Source organism: Branchiostoma lanceolatum, chromosome 3, assembly GCF_035083965.1.
Source record: "Branchiostoma lanceolatum isolate klBraLanc5 chromosome 3, klBraLanc5.hap2, whole genome shotgun sequence".
Classification (NCBI taxonomy): Eukaryota; Metazoa; Chordata; class Leptocardii; order Amphioxiformes; family Branchiostomatidae; genus Branchiostoma; species Branchiostoma lanceolatum.
In genome coordinates this window covers 8,380,486-8,387,176 of record NC_089724.1, presented here as the reverse complement: position 1 = coordinate 8,387,176, position 6,691 = coordinate 8,380,486, and the positions used below count along the sequence as shown (strand labels likewise).

Genomic DNA, 6,691 nt, shown 5'->3' with positions numbered 1-6,691 from the left:
CTGTGACATATTCGGCTTTCGATGATAGGCTGCAGTGCTTAGTTTATTTCTAGCTGTTTGTTTTATTGGTTTAAGGCAGTAGATACATCCTTATGTACAATCATGCTGTGCCCCAGCTTAGTTGCACTAGCACCCACAATGCAACGCGCGCAAGGAAACAACATCGAATTCGTGCCTGTCCGCCATTGAAACCGACTTACACTTCATTTATGGCTCCGTACAAATCACTTACCACCTAGTGACATTATCCTTCCTAGTGACATAATACCCTGGACTTAATTAAGATTCCTGCTCCTGTAGACATTGCCTGGATTTCGTCTCCGGTTGTAGAATTTTTGTTTTGATCCTTAACTTCCGTCTGCTGGAGTCCAAGGGCTTGTCTCAAACTGCAGCCATGGGGAGGGATTATTTTTAAGAGCGGATATTCAGCTGATGTACGTGAATGCCAGCGACACACATACACACGCCAGCAGCCAAAATTCTTGCAGCTATCATTCTTCAGGCATTTTTATCTTCTAAATAAGGTGTCGCTTCTCTTTTGTAATCGTCCCTCAGAGCTAGGCGGTCTGAGGTCGTCATATTTCATCCCCAGAGATAGTGCCGTGCAGCCGGGAAATTCTGAATGTGCGAATTTCTCTTTGTTTACGTCAGCCCCTCCTTCGCCGTTACAGAGCTGTTACTTTCTTCTGGAATGACCACCATCGCGTGATCTCACTCAACCCACCCACTCACTCACTCACTCACTCACTCACTCACTCACTCACTCACTCACTCACTCACTCACCCACCCACTTACTCACTCACTCACTCACCCACTCACTCACTCACTCACTCAACCACCCACCCACTTACTCACTCACTCACTCACCCACTCACTCACTCACTCATTCACTCATTCACTCACTCACTCACTAACGCACGCACTCACGCACTCACACAAAGTCACTCATTCACTCACTCAGTCCCATAGCTAGTAGCCGTGATCTACTAAACCGTGATCATATTGTCAGTATTCACTACGTTCTGACCATGTTGCACATACTTTTCCCGCGTTAAAGAATACTATAAGCTTAGATGCTACTTATCGCAACAATAATCTGTGTCAATAGCATAGCATCCAGTCAAGGTTACATAATAGACCAACGCCGACATGGGGAAACGTCAAGTTTACACTGAAACGTCAATGTCGCGATAATCCTGTTTCAGTCTAATCATACGGTTGTTCGTATGTTTGTATGTACACATTTATGACGTATGTTTTCTTCTCTTTTTCTTCTTTCTTGTTTAACACACCTTTTACTGCGTGTGCTTTTATCTAGGCCTTTATCTAACGCCTTAGAAACGTGTGCTTTCAATACATACCCCCTTCTCTATCATCTACAGAGTCATTTATAAGAGTGTGAGTCAGCGGTGCTGTCTTCCTGTCAACAACAGCTTAGCACAGCCGACCGGGGTAAGGAGAGCTGACGAATGACGTAGCTGCTCCTGGAGTCCTAGCAAGTTTATAATTCAATACTTCATAACAGGACTTCATCAAAATATCTATTTTCTCACGCCCATTACTAATTAATCGGGTAAGATCTATTTTAGTAAGGAATGTAAATCTGAAATAATCTATAGAATTACAAGTCTAATTCTACTGGCGTGACGTGTAACTCGAAAAAATCCTCCCTTCAGTTTAAGAGGTGCGTGGTCTGACTAATACCTAATGAGTATACGCCTGGCTCTAGCCGAGAAATTCAAAGTATTCAGCTTGTGTCGATCTTTTTTTGTGTACAGCATGTCGAAGTACAACAGGGAGAAGATATAGAGTTTCCAAACTAATTGAATAGACGCCAAGAATAGATTCAAAGCTGTCAGTTTGTAATGGTAGGACCAGGGCTTCAGCAGAATAGTGACCATAAAACGTTTTGATGCGGTATCTTCTCAACACTTCTCAACAAATATTTCACACCATTGGATCCCATTGCTAGTGAGAGTAGAGAGCCTTTTTCAAATCATAGTACTTTTAAATCAATAACAATTCGTAAAATGAGAAAGGTACATATTGACAAGCCAAAGTTTCGTACATGGAAACAATAAGCTACGTAAAAGTCTTACGTTTTAAGTTAGTACACATAAACAAAAAAGGAAATAAGTAAATAAGGCCTCGCTTTAGGAAAAACATCGAATGAAACTGGCCATAACACGGGTTCTGGTGTTTGCATCCTTCTTAGTCGGACTCGGGTATCGCAATCTTATATCACTTCGCTTTCTTAATCCGAAACACACAGCTTCCGACGGACTAATTGGGCACGGAATCGCCCGCCTCTCAAACTTAGGTGTCCACAAATAGTTTGACAGTGAGCAGACAGCAACGCCTTTCTCCAGGCCCATTTACGGTAATCAAAGGTTCAAGCACTGTGGAGAAATATTTTTCGGGCGATATCATGCTGATATGTGTACAAAGTTAGGTGTATGACTGACACAAAATAAGTTTGTTATCACTCTGTAGAGTTAGCTTTAGTTAAGCACATGTTTCTCAGACCTAGCCACTAATAACATGTGCTATGGACTGTCCTAGCCTTATGGTGTAGGATGAATTCTACCTTGAGTTGTTGCGCGTCTAGTTTTCAAGGGTAGCTGCGTTTTTATGCTTATCAGAAAAAAAACAGCATTTTAAGGACATATGAATTCAGGAGTTAGAATGAATTTGTACAATGTTAGAAGCTCCTTGAGAAAGGACGGACCTTTTGGGTTACATTTTCTCTCATGTTTATATCCTTTTTCCTCTTCTCCACTTCTTTTTGCCTTAGTTGTTGTGCCTCTCTTACTACATTTTTCTCTTGAACAATATGCTGCTGCTTCTACACTTTGTTCTGACTGTACTTCCCCACCGGTCAACTTGAATCGTACCGTCACAAGTGGTGAGGTGATGTAGTCCCGCGATATTCCCTAAGTCGGCCCGACCGTGAACCACCAACACCGTCAGGTTTGCTCTGTCATCGCCGGTGAAACTGTCAAGGCTTGAGAGCAGGTCTTGACAACGCGACCAAATATGGACTCCCATAATCACCTGCGCGTATCAGATCCATCCAACCTGTCGCCAAAAGTCGTCCCGAGGGTAGAATTAAACCGCCTCAACAAAAGCCGTGCTTACACAACTTTGAGCAGTCAGTTGGGGCGAAAGACACTGATCGTGCGGGCCCAAGTCGTTACGTATGCGCCGGGAAGGAGTCAAGTTCACGGCGACTCTTATCACAGGGCGGCTATCTGGAGAACAACGCACTTGAGGATCGTATAGGTACATTTCAAGATAAATTCCAAGACAGTGTCGGAAGCCAGAAGACTGTCAACCTAAGGTGAGGTCGTTTTCAAGTCTTTTAAAACTTGACAATCTAATGTTGCGCTGATTGCACATGTTGTCCGTGTTGTAAGAATTATAAGTACATTTGAAGCAGATGGATTTCTAGAACGTACAATTTTCTGGAAATAGCAAGTAAGTATTCAAACCCCTGAAATCTTTGTCAGCGAAGACAAGCCAGAGAGATTCAAATCGCTGTAAACGCTTTGTTGTCAACATAGAAATGCCCTAATGTCAATGCTTCCTTGTGTATGTCAATGGTCCAATCAATCCCCTTTCGTGAAAAGTCTCGTTCATTTGGAGAGTTTGTTCATCTGTATGTCGCAATTTCTGGGTCAAAATATAGCAAACTTAGTACAAAGAAATATCATCATAATCCGTCAATCGGTTCTTAAATTATGCTGACTACAAAATCCAGAAACACACACACACACACAGAGACACACATGCAAACACACCCACAACTATATCTCCATTTTTTATAGAGATAAAAACTTTTTTGACTAATTAGAGATTTGCCATTGAGTAACGTTGTACATATCAAAGTTTCTGTTACAGCTGCAAAGCCTAACACTTAGTAAGAAATTGAAAAGAAAGTATAATGTTCAATAAGGAAAATTCATCATGCTGAATCAGTGGTGTCAACCTCAAAGTCATTGCCCGATGCTGCATACACGCAGTTTAACTAAGTGTATCATAAGGAAGCTAATTGGATTAACTGAATCTTACTCGTTGAATGGTCAGAATTCTTTCGCGGAAAAAGATCACATACAAGCTTTTTTAGACACAACATGACATAGTTGCCATCCAAAGAAACGTCAGACAGTAGATGAAGATACATCGTGACAACGAAGGGCAAGCTCAAGGACGGCAGAAAGTTTTCATACGATAGATCTTAGTTGGCGTCAACGCTCTGACCTCCCTTACAGTTAAAGGACATGTGTTTGGCCCTAAACGACCCTGAAATCCGTTAGATTGACTTGCAAGATCCCTTGGTTTAACTACTCGGTATTTGGTAAATTTTATTTCCGAGCCGACTTTAAGAGTTTGTGACTGGCCTAGCCGGTTGCAACTCAGAGTTCCAAGGAAGGCCGGTATTAACGGCTGCCGCATTTGAAGGGGGAGCATCTCAAGAAACCATCTCTCGGCAAAAGGGTATCTTGTTCTTGTACTCCTCCTGTTTAGAGAAATATGTTCAGAGTAAGATTTGACTATCTAATATGGACGTTTTGAATAGTGAATATTCGTTTGAATTTTGAATGTTTGTTAAGCTTGAAGGTTTTTGAAATACTTACCTTTTATTCACCTTCTGTGTCATAACCGCTAGTACGACTGATGCTGCAAAGGTTGTCATTTTTTTAAATAAATCTCTTTCTCCTGCTTTGATCCAGCGCGCTAGCGATTTGCTTATGAGTCTGTGATGACTATACGTTCAATATAAGGCCACTAATTGAGGAATCCTGTCAATTGTCTGCTTTCGTGTCGTATGTCCTTGCTCCGACTGCATAAATAGTGCAGTCGTTAGATCGTCTAGGGCTACACATTGAAAAATCTCAAGTTTACTGTCGTCTTTGCTATGCACAATTAATAGTATTTGCGTTGTGATACATGCGCTACATTTTCATTTCATTGTCACCTGTCGCAATGGGAACTCTTTGCGTGCCCTTTCACCCATTTCAAAGTGTTTAATAAATCTTCATTTGAATCGGAGTATCTGATAGGTCTTCATCAGTCGTATAGATAGCGGACACTTATGGCATGAATTAGAGACCGTCACTCTAGATATGTAATGTAGATACGCCGTTTATCAGTGCTGACGTCATACGTGCGAAATCACGTGTCTGCAGCACTTGGGTCAGATAGCTGATGAAGACAGGGTGATTCGGTCGGAAATTCCGGTGAGAGATTTTTTGCGTTTCGGCGCATGCGCGCCGGAACGCATTGTCCTGGCTTTTACCTTCAAGCAAGGCAAGGAAGGAACCAGGGAAGCTTGGTTCAACACTGTGTCGCACACAATAAGACCTTATATGGCAATACGTTCTCAAATCCTTGTATAGCCGTTGCCTTATATGGCAAGAGAGCACGAAAATGCAGGCAGGCTAGATTTGCATGTGACACAGGACGGCGACCGCATGTAACTGCTACAACTGTTCGGAAATATCATTGCATTGTGGTTTCGGACTTTGATATCCTGAAAAATGACCATATTACATCTATTCCACAAGATTGCAGAAGAAAAAAAATGATTTCGTCAAGAAAACGACCAAAAATCGGCATAATTGATACCATATAGTGAGGTAATAGCATTACGTCCAGAGTTGGCCGATCTGGCAACGCGAAGCACTTCGGACCCAGAAGATCCGGGTTCGTCTCCGTGCATGGATTTTTTTTTTCTTTTTAGATATTGAATATCAAAAATATATATTGATATTATATTAATCTATCAATATCATATTTATGAATATCATTTTTTTCATTAATAAATAAAGAAATATTTTATATTTGTTATTTTTAAATATTCATTTAATATATACAAGGCCTTTGTCTTATGAACAGGACTTCATAGATTCCAAACCCGGCATTCGAATTTTTCTGTTCATTGTAATGGAAAATACCGTGCAGCGGCTCCTATGCGCGGTAAGATGATTCTTGCAAAACACTCGCCACTAAACTTCTATCCCCGATGTAAACAGAGGCTCTTGATGTTGTTTGCAAAACAGCGATTCTTTGTTACAGTAGCAAATGCTCCATTGTTCAGTATCGACTTCATTCAGACAACACGGACGTGGAAAGTGGCGCCCCTCGGCACAAAACTATGGGAATTTTCATGAATTTTAGCAAAATTACCCAGGAAAATAAGGAAGAAATGTTGTAAATGCGGAAACCAGAATAATACGGATGAGGTAGCTGTTGATTTGTTTGACATTTGGTAGTCATTTTAGATAGAACCTTAGCTGTTATGAACTTCTATTTCACTTAATTACCATAGTGCTGATGATTCAATGGTGCTTTTTCAAATTTTATGTTTTATTGCGTGCCATGTACATAATTACATTGATAGCTTTTATAATGAGCCTATTATACATTTTACAAATAAGTACAAGTTGTAGGCCAAGACCAGCTTTTTCAAAAGCACTTAAGTTAAGTGACGTAACTTCAAAATTGCTTTCCCCAATCTGCCTTTCTCTATTAAAACAGTACTCATTTCCCAAAATGACAATTTTTCTTATAGACTGAACAGCCCTTGAGTGACTTCCTCTGGCAGATTTTACTTCAAGTAAAGGGAAAAGACAATTCACACTTATAAACGTAGCCGAAACGCCAGCTTTTTTTAAAAGCTCTTGTTTA

General features: G+C 40.8%; 1 protein-coding gene across 1 annotated transcript in view; it reads left to right on the top strand.

Annotated features, from left to right (window-relative positions):
• Positions 1-3,092: 3,092 nt before the first annotated feature.
• The window catches only part of LOC136429287 (polycystin-1-like protein 2), a 33,930-nt gene continuing 30,331 nt past the window's right edge, over positions 3,093-6,691 (top strand). The window contains exon 1 of the mRNA XM_066419148.1: positions 3,093-3,341. The gene's annotated coding sequence lies outside the window, so the exon portion shown is untranslated. The remainder of the gene's footprint in view (positions 3,342-6,691) is intronic.